Source organism: Crocodylus siamensis, chromosome 1 (genome assembly GCF_052110815.1).
Source record: "Crocodylus siamensis isolate JL-2025a chromosome 1, ASM5211081v1, whole genome shotgun sequence".
In the NCBI taxonomy this organism is placed as follows: Eukaryota; Metazoa; Chordata; order Crocodylia; family Crocodylidae; genus Crocodylus; species Crocodylus siamensis.
The window spans coordinates 371,340,891-371,360,031 of NC_143395.1; positions in this window are offsets into that span (position 1 = coordinate 371,340,891).

The window sequence follows — 19,141 nt, forward strand, 5'->3', positions numbered from 1 at the left end:
AATTGCAAGAGTTCAAAAACAACGACACTCAATTTTGTGCAGCTCAGCTCCCAGAAACACTACACATGATATCTTCTGCATACTCAAAGAGCAGATTTTTAGACTAGATTCATGATCTGCTCCATGACAGTTATGGTGAACAGTCTAAGTGCACTTAAACTAAAATAAAGGTCTAGGTTATTAAATTACTGGTTAGCTAAGAGATAATAGATTCATTCCTTTCTCTACTGGAGTAGGAATTATATTTTCTGCAGATAGTAGTTGCGAGTATAAGGAATAACAATAGCCCCAGGGAGAACTACAACTTCACTATTTCTAGTGCAAAAACATTGTTTAAAACTCTAACCCTTTCATATATGAAGCCCACTTATTTTCTAAAATATTGATGCATTTTAGCAGTACTCCAAGATCTCTCAAGATCTAACAGTGAGGTACACACAGATACCACCCTATTTGATGGCCTCATATTAAAAAAAAATAGGATAATGTAATGGTGTGAAAAAAGAGAACTTCTAGGCTGACCAATACCCTTTAGATTGAATATTTCATTTGGGCCAAATTTGTTGTGGGGTTCCATAAAGCTACCCTTCAACAATTTTAGTTAGAAAAGAGAGATCCTAGATTACTTCCCGCAGCATGGATTCCACAGAAGATTTCTGTCTAGTAAATACACAAGGAACCACAACTAGCTGCACCAAGTTGTTGGTCTTTACTGAATGTAGGATATAGTGTTCCTTCTGTTTGCAGCATGCATAGAATCATAGAAGTAGGGTCGGAAGGGACCTTGTAGATCTTCAAGCCCGACCCCCCGCCTGGGCGGGAGAAAAAGACTGGACTCAGATGAGTCCAGCCAGGTAGGCATCAAGCCTCTTCTTAAAGATCCCCAGGGTAGGAGCCAGCACCACTTCCCTAGGAAGTTGGTTCCAGCTCCTAGCCGCCCTGACTGTGAAGTAGTCCTTGCGGATGTCTAATCTAAATCTACTCTCTAATAACTTGTGTCCATTGTTCCTTGTCATGCCAGGGGGCGCTAGGGGAAACAGCGTCTCCCCTAAACCCTTCTGGTCCCCCCTAGTGAGTTTACAGACAGCCACCATGTCCCCCCTCAGCCTTCTCTTGTGAAGGCTGAACAGGTTTAGGTCCCGCAGTCTTTCAATGTAGGGTCTGCCCTGTAGTCCCCAGATCATGCGTGTGGCCCTCCACTGGACCCTTTCAATGTTGTCCACATCCCTCCTGAAATGGGGCACACAGAACTGGACACAGTACTCCAACTGTGGCCTGACCAGCGTCGCATATAGGGGGAGGATCACCTCCCTGGCTCTACTTGAGATGCACCTGTGGATGCATGACAAGGTGTGGTTAGCCCTGCCAACCCCGACCTTGCATTGTTGGCCCATGTTCATCTTGGAGTCAGTAATGACTCCAAGATCCCTTTCTGCCCCCGTGCTCTCAAGAAGGGAGTTTCCCATGCTATAAGTGTGCTGCTGGTTTCTATTGCCTAAGTGCAGCACCCTGCACTTGCCAGTATTGAAACGCATCTTGTTTATGTCAGCCCACTCCTGTAACCTATCCAGGTCTTGTTGCAGTCTTTCCCTCCCTACTAGTGTGCTAACCTCACCCCAAATTTTGGTATCATCAGCGAATTTAAACAGGTTGCATTTCACCCCGTCGTCCAAATCGCTGATGAAGATGTTGAACAGCGCAGGCCCCAGGACTGAGCCCTGGGGGACTCTGCTGCCCACTTGACCCCAGGTCAAATATGACCCGTCCACCACCACCCTCTGAGTGTGACCCTTCAGCCAATCTGCAATCCATCTGACTGTGTAGCCATCAATGCCACAGTCGCCTAGTTTTTTAATGAGGATGGGGTGGGAGACGGTGTCAAAGGCCTTGCTGAAGTCTAGAAAGACTACGTCCACGGCAACACCTGCATCCATTGCCTTTGTGACCTGATCATAAAAGGCAATCAGGTTGGTCTGACATGACCTGCCTCTAATAAAACCGTGCTGGTTGCCCTTGAGCATCATCCCTGAAGCCGGCCCATCACAGATGTGTTCCTTGAGAATCTTCTCAAAGAGTTTCCCAAGGATAGAGGTAAGACTGACAGGCCTATAGTTGCCCGGGTCCTCCCTCTTCCCTTTTTTGAAGATAGGGACCACATTAGCTATCTTCCAGTCATCTGGCACCTGGTCCGAGCACCACAAGCGCTTGTAGAGCCATGTCAAGGGCCCTGCAATAACCCCAGCTAGCTCTCTCAACACCCTGGGGTGGAGAACATCTGGACCCACTGACTTGAACACGTCCAGCCCCTCCAGAAGCTCTCTAACCCGGTCCTTCCCAGCCTGAGGTCTGGAGACGTTCCCCTCGAGTCCATCTGGCATCCCAGCGGGGAAGTCCCAGTCCCTGCACAAGAAAATGGACATGAAGAATTGATTAAAGAGTTCCGCTTTCTCCTCTGGAGCAACCACCACATTGCCCAGCGTACCTTGCAGGGGCCCCACGTTACCCGGTGCCTTCTTCATCCTCCCTATGTATTTGAAAAAGGACTTTTTATTATCCTTGACCTTGGACGCTAGTTCTAGCTCTACGTCTGCCTTAGCTTTCCTGACAGCCCCTCTACAGGCCTGAGCAGAGGAGGTATACTCCTCTTTGGAGATAGCACCCCCCTTCCACTGGGTGTACACCGCCTTTTTGGCAAGGAGGCATTCCCAGATGCCCTTTGTGAGTCAGGGGTGCTTCTGGGCACTCTTGCCCCCCTTGCTTCTTGTTGAGATGGACTCCCCCTGGGCCCTGAGTATCGTTTCCTTAAGGAACAACCACTTGCCCTGGACACTGAGTTCCCCTGCCCTCAAGTACCCCAGCGCCTCCCCCACTAGTCTCCTCAACTTGTTGAAGTTGGCCGTCCTAAAGTCTAGGGCTACCGTCTTGCTGCAGGCCCTTGACACCCTGCACTGGATGGTGAATTCCAGCAAGCAATGATCGCTATCACCCAGGGGATCAAGAACCTGGAGGCCCCTTACTAGGTCACCAGGACCAGGTCCAACAGGGTGTTTCCTCTGGTGGGACTGTGCACCTCCTGGATTAAGTGGAGGTCCTGTATCTCAGCTAGGAACGTCCTGGAACGGTCCATCCTGGATGACTGTTTCTCCCAGCAGATGTCTGGGTAATTAAAATTACCCATGACAACTACATCCCTTGCCCTAAGTGCCTCTGCAAGTTGGCCTGAAAATTCCCAGTCCAGCTCCTCCTCTTGGTTGCGGGGTCTGTAGTAGACCCCCACCATCAAATCTCTCTCCCCATGGTCCCCTTGAGTCTTAGCCCAGAGCACTTCTGCCTGCCCTTCCTCTGATCCCATTCTGCTGGCAGAGGATGTGTAGTGCTCCTTGACATAGAGTGCCACACCACCACCTTTCCTTCCTTCTCTATTCTGCCTGTAAAGCCTATAGCCCCTAATGCTAACTGCCCAGTCTTGGGACGAATCCCACCAGGTTTCTGTTAGCCCTATGATATCTGGGTTTGAACTAGCTATTCTGAGGGCGAGTTTCTCCTGTTTATTCCCCATACTGCGAACATTGGTATATAGGCATTTAAGGCCTTGCAAGACTGTATGTGCCACCCCCTGTTTAGGGAGACTGTCTGGACCCCCATTTCTTACCTTAGCACTCCTTGCCTTTGTCACCTGTCCTGCTCAGATGGCTTCTCCTCATCTTCCTGCGGCTATTTTCCACAGAAAGACCATGTTACAGATTTTTCATCTATCTTATCCAGTTCTTCCCTTATCAAAAATAATTAGATTGCTTAAGATGAAGATGTATTTTTCCTTCTTTGTAATTGCTTTCATTCAGTAGATGGTACCCCAGATAAATTGGGAGCGACTGACCATTCCCTGGAACTTCTTATTCCTGTATGAAACGACTTCTTCCCCAATGACTGACTTATTACTCTCAGACCTTTGTCCTATATAAAGTCTTTTAGATCTATACGAGTTGTGAAATATAATATATACCAGTCGTGAAATATAACATATCCTCCACTAGTGGGCAAGCCCTGAGGCTCATTCTTTTTACCAGCACTTCCAGTTTTTTGAGTCCAAGCCTTGTTCCAGTATGCCATGTTGGATCCTTAACAGGCTTTCTGAATGACCATTCTTGTCTCCAGTCTCAACACTACATAGTAAAACTAGTGCTGGCTGTTCATTCCTCTATGCATCTAAATTAACTGTAACAAGAACATATTTTAGTGAGTTGTTTTAAGTGTTCAGTTCAAATTCTACACCATACGAGTACATTAATTTTTTCAACAACTGAAGGACATTTTAGAAATTGAGTTTTTGTAGAAGACAGTTTATGTTGTTTCAGATCAGACCATGTTTTGCCCAGGCTTGCTTAGTCTCTTGAATCTCACAGAAAGGTTGCCTTCAATTGTTGGACACTTGAATCTGTATGTAGGGCATAAAGCAAATGCCAATACAGAAACAGAAATTATGGTTTTGTTTCAGGTTATTTATTGAATATTTGCTGGCATGCCAGCATCCAGAAATCTGTGATGGCTTTCTTGATACATTTTGGATTTTTTTTCTTTTATGTTATGAGGTTCTCCCCCCAGCAAGGCATTCAGTAGCTTTGCAGTGGCAGAGTACTTTAGAACAAATTAACCCAGCATATCCCAAGAAAGAGAATAGCTCCAGGACAGAGATAAACTACTGTCATTTCTCTGTCATAGACATTTTGCCCTTATCAGTACCAATCTTTTCTTCTAAGTTTACAAGTCTCAAGTACTTGATAGATCTCTGGAGCAATTTACATTCTGAAGGAAACAATACATGATCAGACAATAGTTTTGTTAGGTGAGCCTTATATATTAGGCCTTCTGGCCAGTACTGTCAAGATTGGGTTACTAGAGAAAGCAGTTGAGATTGTCTTCAAAAATTTGTCAATGAAGTTGTCTCTTAAACTGTTACATTCATTTTCATATAGTTAAGCCTGTCCTCAGACACTTATTTTCTTCTTTCAAAGCAGAATATTCTTTTATGACCTGGGCAGAAAATCTTAGAGAGCAAGAAAATATGGCTAATACCTCCCACATGTTCATGAAAATAGATCAGCATTTTTAAGTTAAATAATTAACCTTCAACTAGTCTGCAAAACTTAAGAGTTCTATTTGTCTTCCAGAGAACTACTAATGGAGATGCATAGGGGCCATTGGGTTTTCAGTGAATATTTTGGTGATTAATTCAAACGAACATCAAAAGCAAATTCTGAAAAACTGTTCTTTCTGGCTTAAAACAACTATCATCCTTCAGACAAATCACCTGAAGATTTACTCAGGATATTGGTAATATTTGAAGAAGGAATTCCATGACAGTTATTTTCTGGGATATATCATATGGCCTCTTTGGCATGAATCCTTTTACAGAACCTCAAATAGATGAATACAAAATGAATAGGGTGCATTAATCCTTTAGAGAGAGTTTTGGCCATCAGTCTCTAGTTTACTGGAATTCAGATACTGTCCTTCACTATCTTATATCAACAGGTTTTTCATAAGGTTTCATCCTTTATTGTTTCTGCATTATGACACATGACAGGAATGAAGATTGGGATCCTTTACTTCTGCAGGTATTTCTTTGTGTAAAAGCTAATTTATCTTCCCATCTGATGGGGCCAAGAAGGGTCTTACTCCTCTGGGCTATTGCATGTCCCCAGCAAAGTTATACAGTGTCACTGGGTGCATCTACATGTACAATTAATGCATGCGAATTTTCTCTGCAGAAAATTAAGGCTCATTAAAGTATTCCTGGGAACACATCTACATGTGTACCCCTGTTGGGAGCAAATTGTGCCTGACAGGATCAACCCAGTTTAGGGCTGCTCCTGCCCTGGTCTGACGCCATGCAGTAGCCAGAGGGAGCTCCAAGCTCCCCCAGGTGCCAGGCCCTAGTTATCCCTGCTTTGAGGGCAGTCCCAAACTATGCCAGGTGGTAGCGGGGAGCTGCCTGCCAGTCCTATGTAGATCAGGACCCATTCTGATCTCCATGGGCAGGGAGAGCTGTCCCAGGTGCCAGGCAGCTGCCTCCCAGTCATGTGGAGATTGGGATGGTCCCAATCTCTATGTGGCTGGAAGGCAGAATCTCACTGAGCCAGGACAGCTCTCCATACCCGCTATGGCACACTGCTGCTTAGGCTGACCAGGTGCTATTTGCTCCTGGTTAGTGTCTACATGTGTGCTTTGGTGCATTAGTTTAATGTTCTGATTTCTAGTATCTGTCTCTATACGTACTCAAAAATGATACATTAGACTGATCAGCTACACAGTAATTGTTGTGCACCTGTAGATGTTAATGCTTTACTGCATATTAGATTAGTCTAATGTGCAGTAAAATGTCTCATGTAGACAGACATATTGAGAATGAAAGGACAAGTGCATTATGTGAGAGGTCAGAAGGAAAAACCTTCTGATGATTAGGTTGGTCTCTCTCACAGCCAGAGCCACAGGACCTTTCAACAGGAGAATGCTTTAAGTGCATTAGTGAGCCATTTGATTCTGGGAAAATAAAAGGCATAAAGAAATTGTAAGCCCCCCCACCCCGCACCCCATACACACACCTTTAAGCTTTAAACACACTAGATTTTCAGTAAAATCCATTAAGCTGTACACATGCTTTTATCAGAATTTATGGGAGATGAGATTATTTTTGAGACATGCTGTAGTGAAAATTACAAGTAAAAATAATAACACCGCCCCCCCAAGTGAAGCCTTTATAGCATAAACTAAATTTCTTCCCTGGGCCATTGAAATTTCATGCAAATGAGACAATTAACTTTGTTTACTCTTTTCAATAAAAGTTTAAAAAACCCTCTAACAATGTACCTATAATTTAGCTATATGCTTCTCCATCAATGAGGCACATAGACAAGTCTTTTTATGTGAGATAGATGTTAGACTTTTGGAAAGGCAAAAAAATATTAAGTTCAAATACTTGATATTACCAAGGCAGTATTCAGGATTCTCAGCTCTTTAGTCTTGCATAGACAATGCTCTTGACCCACTGTGATGCTATTCCTTTAATTGCACTGGTATAAAACTAGATGAAGACATTGGTGAATCAGGTGCAGTAACAGTAATACAGTTTTTTTTTTTATAATTTGGTTAAAGACACTACCACAATGTTTAATATAATTTGCTTTGGAATATATTAAAGAATATAAAAATACAGGCAGTCCATTTCACAAACTCTAAATTATTGCGCCTTTATTAATAGTCTGGACTGACTCAAACCTGCTTATAGGAACTTTATGAGCTGGCATTTTCTTTTAATGTCGTCTCTTTATTTAAGAACCTAAGTTTTAATCTGAAACAATCTCATTAACCCTTATAATTCTGAATGCAAATATGACCAGTTTGAAAGCACTGGAATATATTTAAAGGGAAATTATATTCAATTTGTTTCTATAATTTTTTTTTTAATTAGTTTTAGAAAAGCTAATGCCCCATAGACCTTGAAAACTAAGAAACTATATGTAAAAATCAAATCCTGTCACCAGATTTCCTGCAAAATATTCTGTATAAAAAAGGTATGTGGAGAGCCATACATATAACTGGGAGAAAGAAAACTCAAATATGTTAAGTGAGAAATGGAGCACATAATTTTTAGCTATTTAGGGTGACATTCTGCCTTCATTTTAGTGAATAGAAGATCTTTTTTTTATTTCAGTAGGACCCAGATTTTATTGTACAGGGTATTGTGGCCTTGATGGGTATCACGGAGGATGTATGTTCAGCCTTTTATAAGAAGTGTGTGTCTTATGAAAAGGAAGCCATTACTATAATTGCAAGACATAAGTTATACCAATTAGAACATGTTTAGATACCAGCATTTTAATGTATTTATTAATCAAGACAGTTCACTGTAAATATTTCAGCACTCAAAGGTATTTTGGTTATGATTAGAAATGGCAAAACATTCAGAGGAATATAAGAACCGATTTTTCCCCAGAACTTGCTCAACCTAATAGAAACTATATGGACATGTCAAGAAAACATTATAATTTTTGTGCCAAAATTCTCTAATAGATATTTTGATTAATTTCTAATAATCTCTATCAAATTAAGAGTTTCCAGTGTCAGTTACCCAAAATTAAAATTGCATTGATTTTCCACAAGATGGCAGTACAAGAATCATAGTAGTTGTGTTTTAATTAATAGAATTCAGCTAATTTATAGTTTATATATGTTTACTGAACCTACACTTTTATCAAAGAGATACATACTGCATCACATGAATTTTTCAACCAGGGCAGCATATTAAGTGATAACCTGGCACTAGCTAAATGATTGCGTTGATCAGCCTGATATCACTTACACAAACATTAATCAAGGATAAAGTATACCATAAACACTATGTCTAGGGACAGAAATTATACAAACTTGCATAACTAATCAGAAACTGGTTCAAATCTGTAACACAACAGAAGTTCAGAATATAAACTGCTTTCAAAATGGCTGAAACTGTTTAAAATAAATCTGGATGGATGTAATCTCAGACTTGACTGTAATATCAGATTTGACTGATTTGGGTTAAATCAGTTTATATAACTTTTGTCCCAAATCTTCTCTAGATTCAAGTTAACACACAATCCCCGAGCACCCCAGAATGCTTGGCACCTTCACTGCAGACACCCCCCTCCCCGCCATAAGGTGGGTGGGTTAGCCATGGCTCAAGCTGTCTGCTCTAGCCAAATAGGAAAGCTGCTCTAGCAACCCTGGCATCTAGTCTGGGCCACTGCAGGCATGTGACTGCATTTCTGGAAGTGAAATGAACATCTGTTTACTTGCTTATGAGTTCAATCTATGATGTTTAGATTAACCTGCAATCAATTCAGTCTTGGACTTTTTGACTGTCTGTACTTAGCCTATGTAATTAATTGCATCCTCAGAATCAGAGTATGCCATTTTTGTGAAAATTGAAGATTAAATATATATGTGTAGATAGTATGGAAGATGCACACACACACCCCTCATTAATATTTTTAATGGTGAAATAAAGACCATATAGAGTATCTGTTGCTTTATAATAGGTAAACCAAAAATTTAAGAACTAATCCAAATCTCTGCCCAAAACTCAAACCAGTCATGATTTTTACAGTCCTGAGAACATTTTTGTTGATATTTTTTCCTACCAGTGTGGCATATTTTTGCATCCTGTATATTTTTTAGCTTTGCAGCAGGTAACCAAAAGATAACCTACTAAAAAAACAAAAAAAACCCCCCCAACAAGACTATCCCATAATATTTATTCTCCCTTATCTTGAAGTATGAAGTCTGGGAGGATGTGTTCAGAGTTTTAGAAAATTTGAAGCCTAAAGAAATGTGGCTATAATGGGATTCTGTAATGGTGCCAGAGATGTGCACTGGTATGTCCCAAGAGAAGGTTGAAATCCAAGGAGCACATCCTTTGGCTTATTAAATCTGCTTGATGCCATCCAGGGACACAAAAAGCAAAATTAAAGTCAGTTTAAGTGATCAGCTGAAAATGCTTGATATAATTGTCTAGTGGTGAAGGGTTACAATAGCCACTTTTCCTGCTGTCCCTACAGAAAGGGATCAGTATGGGTTAAGAAAAAGCAACTTTGTCTACACCTTTGCAATGATCTCCAGCTGTCAGAAGGAGATGATTAGGGATAAAGCAGATCAGCCTGAGGTTTTGCCCCAGGGACTGGTCTAATCCCTAGGAAAACATAGGGTGGGTAGAAATAAGCCTTGTATAGACAAAACAGGGACCTAACATAGAAGCAGTAGGTTAAAAAAAATACCACTTCAATTTAGGGATGATTAAACCACACCCCACTGATTTACCTGCCTCTCCAGTGGGGAGGGGAAGGTGAGATGCTGGCAGGCAGAATGGTCCCTAGGCTGTAGGGGGGTGCTTCCCTCTGTGGCAGCAGCATCCCCCCTCCCCCCAGGCAGCACATGCCCACAGGCACCTGGCTCAGGCCATCCTGGGGGGCACTGCAGCCGCGGAGGAAAACACCGGGCCCCCGTGCAGCTCAGGCAGGCAGGTTCCAGCTGAGGGGGGAAAAAAAAAAGATCAGGCTCACCACTTTTCTTGGACCTGAACAGATCATCAAGTCCAACCCCCTGCCTTGGGCAGGAGCAATCACTGAGATCATAATTCCCCAGCTAGATATATATCCAACCTCCTCTTGAAGACCTCCAAGGTAGGGGAGAGCACCACCTCCCTTGGGAGCCCATTCCAGAGCCTGGCAGCCCTAACCATGAAGTAATGCCTCCTGATATCAAGCCTGAACCTACTCTCAGTCAATCTGTGGCTGTTATTCCTTGTTATCCCAGGTGGTGCCCAGGGGAACAGAGCCTCACCCATTTTCCACTGGTCCCCCTGATGAGTTTATAGACAGCCACTTGATCCCCTCTCAGTCCTTGAAGGAGTTTTAGTTTGCTGCACCCCTAGTCATTTAAGGTGCATTATGTTGCTGAATTTTCTACAGCAGTTGGAATTTTTGTGCAATACACTGCTGAGGTGTGCAACCACCAACACCATTAAAGAGATGCAAAAGCATTTAGCCCACTTTAAAGTGTTGTGCACACACACCTCTCATTTAGTCTACACACGGCAGCCTAAAATTACCTTTACATTACCTGCCTCCTGAGTTTCATTCATCCTAGCTCTGGTGTCTGATGTTAATTGTGTATAAATAATACATACAAAGGAGTTGCTCAAGGATCTCTTGAAGGATCAGGACCCTTGCTGAAATATTGCCTATGGGCTCAAATCCTCACGCTTGATATTAGAGACAGAAATCTTTGGAATAGTTCAGTGAGTTCTTTTCTTTATAGGCATGCAACTCAAATCAATTTGAGGAAAAACAACCACTGCAGGAGGTTTACTATCTCAAGTGAACAATTTATACAACAATAAGCATTGGTGTCCTTTCTACAATTGTTTTACTGCTGTCTGCTGCTTGCTGAAAATTCCATTATTATAGTCTTCACAGATCAGATCAGAACAACTAATCTGAGAATACAGAGCCCAGAGTTGTAAAGGGAGAAAGACCTCATTGATCTGACCTGTGCTTCAAAGGCTAATCAGTCATCTCGTATTAATAGACTCATTGGCAAGTAATAAACTACCAAAATGCCTTGATTTAGAACAGCAGACATTTAATTCTTTTCACAGTCTCTGAACTCTTCCTTTTCCTAGAACAATCCCTTAAAAAAAAGTCATGTATTGTGGGACTGTAATAAGTCAGGGTGGTGCTGAAGCTACACTACATTTTTCTGAATATGAACTGATGCTGCATGTGAGCTGACCCCACATTTTCAGGTTGAGGTTTAGGGAAAAGCAGCCTTTTCCCTGAATATATTTTGACAACTGCAAAGTAAATCCATGAACTGCTGTTTCTCCTACAAAATTCCACAAGAGAAGAGAACAACCAAATAAAGGGTAATATGCAGGTGAAATACACAAAACTTTCCCATAATGTGATATACCTGATCCAATGCATAAAGTGCCCTCATGGCAACTGTGTGAGTGAAACTAAATGGCAGCTATGCATCAAAATGAATTCTCCAAGAAAAATCATAAAGGATGGAGACAAACACACATGATTAGGAGCACATTTCTCACAGAACAACCACCCCCTCTCTGACCTAACTATCCTCCTGCTCAGTGCAAATTTACCTAGCGCATTTAAAAGGCAAACTTGGAAACAAATATTCATAAGTTAGCTGGACACAAAGAACTAAACACTGATACCAGGTTTATGGCACATTATATTTTATCTGACTCCTGAAGTCTTTCTACACTGGAATGGTGAGAATGACCCTCCTTCCTTTTGATGGGCCTTGATCTTCCAATAATCAGCTTCTTTTCTGTTGCTAATTGTGGGCCCAGATGAAAGTGAAAATTTTCACCTTATCTGGCCACAGAAAGCAGTCTATTGCCATGCCCAAACACAAGGTGCATAGCTCCAGACAGCTTCAAAAATGGCCAGTCAGGTGAAAATCTTAACCCTCATTTCATGAGAGGTCAGATGTAGACATTTCAAAACACAGCCTCTTTTGTAACTTCTGTCTGAGCTGCCTCTCAGCCAGTCACTGTTTTCAGAATGGGAGGGGAAAGGGACCTGAGGGAGTTCAGTCTGGCGGGGTTTCAGCCCCTGCTGGAGGGTGGGGTGGGTGAGCTCCCCCAAGGTGGGAGGACAGATGACTTCAATCACCTACTCCACCCTCCAGCACCCACTGAGGAACCCCTAGAATGAGCTCCCTCTCTTCCCTTTCCCCTCTCCCATTCTGAAACAGGGACAGACTGGGAGAGAGATGGGGCTGTTGCTTGGGGAAAACTGCTGCAGGCTGCAGCCAGCAGCTAGATCCCCCACCCTTGCTGAAGCTACCTATAGTTTTGAGGTGTCACTCTGAAATCCAACCCCCGAAAGGAAATTGTCTCACTCTGGTACTAGAAAATCCTCTACTCAACAAAGGAAAACATAAGACTTGAAATACCTGCCTGCTGACATTTTGGAAACAAGCATTTCAGCAAATGTAAAAGAGGAAAAGGCAGATGAAGGAGCAGTCAGAAGAAGTAATGAATTCAGGCTACAGTCACAGGGTCTAATGGTTACATGCAGCAGCAATTAAGAACATCTTTAATGTCACAGTTAGTGATCTATATCATACATCTGATTCCTTTGCCAAGCTAGTGACATTCACAACTGGAGTATAATTATTAGGTTTCATGGCAGAAGGATTGATAATTTTGGGCATGAAAAGCTGGTGGGTTCATCCATCCAAAAGATTGTTTCATTAACTCATGATATTAAAATGATGTTGGGGGCCACTTTTCCCCTTTTCCAAAATATTAGGTTCAATGTTCAATGACTCCAAATAAACACCTTTCTTAAGTTTGGGATTTGCACAGAAAATGCTTTTGAACCTAAAGCTTTTAAGGCAAACAAAAGCCTAACTGAAGATCCCTAAATTAATTAAGAGTCAGTGTGGCAAGCCCCTTTCTAGGTGTGAGAGGAGATCATGATCTACTTTCCTCTGTCTCCCGGTCTTGTCATCCCTGTATGTCTGCTAGTGTTCACTGCTACATCTGGGGTCTCATTGCAGAAAACTGTGATTTTATCATTTCACCTTCTTGCTTCTGTGCACCTAAGAGACGAATCTTTTGCAGTGGGATTGAACAAAGTTACACAGCAATAAATGAGCTACTCCCAAGCCCATTTTCTTCAGTATCCGAAATGCATTCTCCCTGTTTCTATCTGACATTAGAAGAATGCCTCCAGAAAATGGTCTTTGTGCAGTGACCACATAGCCTCACCACAGCTGCAGCATCCCAGGCAAAGCTGGAATAGCCTTAATGATTCTTACATTTTGAAAGTTCCCCTTTTATCATTTCTAGAACAATTTTAAGTGGTTGGTAAATGTATGAGCCGCTTTTACTATGAAACTTTAATTATCAGCTGTTTCAATAATGAAGTCAACTGTCTGAACTTGTTAGTCCATACAATTTATTAAGTGTATCCTTTGTAATTATAACAGGATTATTCTTAAATAATATGTTAAGAAGTAATATTGATCTAGGCTGATTGCCGACATGAAAAACAAAAATACAGCAACCCAGGGCTTTGCTTTGAGGTTGGTGTGCCCAGAAGAGGCACTGCATCAGGTTAACCTGGCTTGTCCAATGTCTTATAGATCATGCACTTCAGTGGGGTTTTTTGGCACTTTTATGTAATAGCTGATTGAATCGGCCATTAGATAAAAGTGCCAAAACCTCCTGCTGAAGCACATGATCTATACAGACTTTGGGGAGCCAGGTCAAACTGATGTGTTTCCTCTTCTGGTTAAGCTTTGGGTTTTAATTTTTTTTCATACCTCTCAGCGGCCTTAGTGACTATTTACAATTCATTCCAGAGGTAATTATTACACTAAATACTAAATTGTAGTGTCTTAGTTCTTAAGTAGCATAATTTCTAAAAAATGATCTCAGCAATATTTGTATTGTACCAACAAAATTATTCAAATGGTATAATGCATTAATACTAATGAAAATAAAATTCACTGTTATGATCTATATTTGTTTCAATTAATTGGAAGCATTAGGCACTGAATAAAATATCAAAGAAATAACGTAGTGAAAAAAAATCAATTTTCTATCTCCATGGAAGAAAGGCAGTTGGAGCCTCTCTTCCTATCCTCGATTTTTATAACAGGTGGAATTCAGTACATTTGCAACACATCTGAACCCAAATTGTTAATTTCTTATACCAGTATTTCTAATGGCAAGTCCCAAAAGCAGGTCAAGGTGTCTCTGACATGATTACCTGAGTTTATTCATAGGAAAAGCTAACACATTTCTTCCCTAAACACTTGTCATCCTTTACATATACAGGCCACTCAGACTATAAATTATGAATTAAAACTCTAATCCCCTAAATAACCTAATCACTTCAGGAATCAGCTGAAGGATACTATGGACATCTTGTCACTGCATAAGATTGCTAACTAACACTGAAATTCCTAAAAAAAATTTCCAAACAAGTTTAGCTGTTTAGTTTTTGGGCTACACCCCCGTCCCACTGGGCAATGGGCATAATGGGCCCATTGTCAATGGGCATAATTGGAGATGGAGGGAGGCAACATGGAGACACAGTTTCCAGGTAGATGACACAATCTGTCAGTGGATCTCTTCAAACCCTGCATAATAGAAAAGTGACAAGAATATAAAAAAGTGCCATATTTGCTCTGACCACAGGTCTATCTAGCTCACTAGTCTGTATCTCACAGGTCACATCTACATGAGATGTTTACTGAGGAGTTGCCAGATTAGCTCTGCAGGAACACATCAGCGTCTACACATGTGGCCCTATTAGGTTGCAGTAAACTAATAAATGCTGCCTTAGGATAGTACTGCCCAACACAAGTATTATCCTATGGTGGCTGTTTTTAGTGAGCTGCAACACAGGTGTAGACACTGACAGGGCTGACTGAGGCATAAGAGTGCTTCAGTGTGGGGCCTGCTTGCTGGCTAGCCCCACACTGAATCATAGAATAAAAAAAAAAAGAGGGTTGGACGGGACCTCAGGAGGTCATCTAGTCCAACCCCCTGCTCAAAACAGGACCATCCCCAACTAAATCCTTGCAGTCAAGCCATTGTCTAGCTGGGTCTTAAAAATCTCTAAGGATGGAGATTCTACAGCCTCACTGGGTAACATGTTCCAGTGTTTTACTACCCTCCCCAGAAAAACTTTTTCCAAATATTTAACCTAAACCTCCCTTGCTGCAGCTTGAGATCATTGCTCCTTGTTCTGTCATCTGCCACCCCTGAGAACAGTCCAGCTCCATCCTCTTTGGCACTACCCTTCAGGTAGTTGAAGGCTGCGATCAATTCCCCCCTTAGTCTTGTCTTCTCCAGACTAAATGGGAGCCTATACATGAGCAGCAAGGCTGCTTCAACATGCTATAACTACCACACATCAGAGCAGGCTCAATTAATCAAGTCTGCTAGAGTGTGGTAATTACTGCACTCTAACAGACGCCGGCATCTAATGTATTAGTGTCCCCACACTTAAAAATGGTGGCAGAGACACTTTAACTAAAGCTCATTGAATGAGGCTTAGTTAAAGCGATCCTGCCACCATTTTTTAGCATGGGGATGCTGATACACAAGACACTGCAAGTTCTTTAATTAGAGTGGCTCTTGGAGCCACTCTAATTAAAGCATCCCCCACATATACACTTTTGGAGTATGCGTTTAAATGCCCAGTAAGTTCCCTCAGCCTCTCCTCAGAAGTCATGTGCCCCAGCCCTAGAACCATTTTTGTTGCCGTCTGCTGGACTCTCTCCAATTTGTCCACAGCCTTTCTGTAGTGGGGGGCTCAAAACCAGACACAGTACTCCAGATGTGGCCTCACCAGTGCCAAATAGAGGGGAATAATATTTACCTTTGATCTGCTGACAACACTGCTTCTAAGCCCAGTATGCTGTTAGCCTTCTTCACACACGGGGACACTTGTGGCTCACACTCAGCTAATTCTCCCCTGTAAACCCCAGGTCCTTTTCTACAAAGCTGCTACTTAAGTCAGCCAGTCCTCAGCCTGTAGTGGTGCATGGGATTGTACAGGACTTTGTACTTCTCTTTATTGAATCTCATGAGATTTCTTTTGGTCCAGTCCTCCAATTTACTGAGGTCTCTCTGAATCCCAGTCCTACCCTCCAACATATCTACCCCTCCTCCAAGTTTGGTGTTATCTGCAAATGAATCATTGCCTACTACCCTCTGAGCCTGACAATCCAGCCAGTTTTTCTATCTTTCCTACAATCCTTTCATTCAACCCACACTCCCTTAGCTTGCTTGCAAAAATGCTGTGGGAACTGTATCAAAAGACTTGCTAAAGTCAAGGTATAACCTTATTCAAAGTATAACCTTATTCAGTCAAAATGCCTTCACGTGTTGGCGCACCCCCAGTGACAGGGAGCGGACGTTAAGGGGAAATACCTATAGACAGAGCTTATCCAGACTGATCTGTCCCCTGTTCCTCTTCTCTCATAGCTTTAAGGAATGAAATATCATGGACATAGACAAGCACAGTTTTCTGTTCACAAATAACTGGGTTAAGGAGGAACATGGTCTGGGAATCCATTTACTGCATCATTTGCTTGACTAGAACATACTTCTCTCCATCACTAGGATGTTCTGAGGGAATTCACTGGAAAAAAGGCATCAAGAATCCTCTGCTCTGCTATCTTGCAAGCATTACTATTTACTGAAACAGAATAACAGATGGATGTTAGTAGAGTCATGAAGAGAGGGGGACAAACTTTTTTTTGGATTATATGATACATTACCCTGATTTTTCTTTTCACGGACTCTCAATAAACACTGCCCTCTTACATCATGCATGTAAGGGAGATCTGGATATCATTGCCCTCTCCACTGGTGACTGAAATAGCCTGGAGCTGCTATTCTCTTCTCTGAAGCAGTTTATTAGTTCTTTTTACAGGGCCATCTCTTTGCAGTTTAATCTACCCAAGATGGATTTAGATTGTGTTAATTTTGAGGTTTGTGTTCAGCCCTCAGTATTGATTGAATGCCCCTTGTAGTTTCCAGGAATCCACCTACTGAGAATCTAATAAAGCAATATAGACACTTGAGTGCTCTACATTTTAAAGCCCATGACACTCACAGATTGTTCCTTTGTTTATTTTGGTGGATTGACTTTGGGGGTTATTCAGGATAAACTGTCCTTTTCCAAACATGTTTTAAAATCAACAAAATAGAAACTTCCCTCAACTTTAATAATAGCATATTTTTTCCTTAAATTGGTACCCTCAACCTTCCTTAATTTTGCCAACTCAGTATAGAATCACACTGCTGTAGACCTTGAGCTCTTTCAACATAACTCATATATTTTATCTGGGTTATAATATAGACATTAGAAAAAGGGGCTTTTCACTAATTATGTGCTAGGTTTGTGGAGCAGGGTAGGGAGACTGGGAGGAAGGACTGGTTTTATTTTCTTCCTTGAGTAAACTGATTGATTTCACATTGTATGGTTTCAACATTTTAAAAGTACCAGCAGGCATCTGGTTGTAAGTGCTTACATGGAATCATAAAGTATATGCTTTGATCGCTTCTAAACTTACACATTGTTCCTTGGCAGTTTTAGGTCCGAAAACTTTGAAAACAGATCAATCAAAGTATAGGTATAACTTATTTTTCAGTACTAATCATTGACCTTGTACAATAGACGTATTTATTGTTGATCCTGTCTATAAAATAAATTCAATATGTTTAGGACATTAACATATAACACATCACTGTAGCATTGATTTTCCTTTATATAACTTATTTAAAAAAGGCCATTAGTTTTTCATTACATTAGTCACAGATGGCAATCAAAAATATTTTTATGAACACAAATGGCTTCAGAGAAAAGTATCTTTTTAGAAATTATATCAATGCAAGAAATATCTTGTCATCATTTTACTGGGCCAGTTACATTTCTTAAAAGCTTTTCCATTCCAGGACTGATTAGGAATAGTGTGACTTTCTTCCACTGTCTTATAGCCTGTTCCCAAAATGGGTTTATTTTACATTGTACTCCACAGAACCTGGAGGATTAAATCCCAAGGGGTACTGGAACTCCCTTGAATATCTGGAAATTTACATGGTAATATTTTGCTGAAGAATAGAGATTCACACCAAATCTAATCAACTTCTTGGTATTTTCATTTCTTAAGGACTGATTTAAGACAGTCTTCTATAAGACTGGAAAATTTATTTTGAATGACTAATCAGGGAAATTATTGTCTGTTACCTGTCTGATGTTAGGATATCATTCCAGGTGGATAGCCTAGCTTAGAAACTGAGTCTAACAAGGAAACAACCTGTACGCTGAAATGAAATAGCCTATGAAGAAGGTTTACAATTCATTTAGACTCAGATCCTGGAATATACAATGCAGACTACACTGTAACTAGCAGAGAGAGTTCTGTACAATTAAGAGACCTTGGATAGACAAATAATGGAGTGTACCAACTCTATCAGACAAATGCAGACCAAGCTTTTACTTTTACACTCAAAATGTTCTTGTTGTGAGATGTTATAGCCATGTTGCATCCTTTTTTCCAAGGGGGAGGGGGGTGGAGGGGGGACCTGAAGAAAAAGCCTGCACCATCAGCTTATCAGGACTGCAGTCTTTCACAATTGTATTAAACTATGTAAAGTGGAATAATCACTACAGCAAGATCTCAGAGATCCAGAGATCCTAACCTTGTCAGTCTTCTTGTGGAGCCTCGGAGCAAAAAGCAGTGATAAACTTCTGAGGCATCAAACCTATTCCAGTTATCAAAGTGAATGGCCCAATTGCATTCCCCAGAAATAGTGAACAGGTGGAGCACCCATGCCCACTGCACTGCTGCAACCTGAGATGTTCTGCCCTGCCAAGGTATGTCCTAGCCCATTAAAGAGAGCACTAAGGCACGAACAGAAGTGCAGCTCCCTGCTGTAACTGAGACTACTTTGCAGGAAGTGTTTTGAGTTACAGTGATCCTCCAGACCAAACAGCAGTTCACTGTTGGTTCTAGGGATGAGAATTTTGCTGCTGGCTGCCAGCCTGCA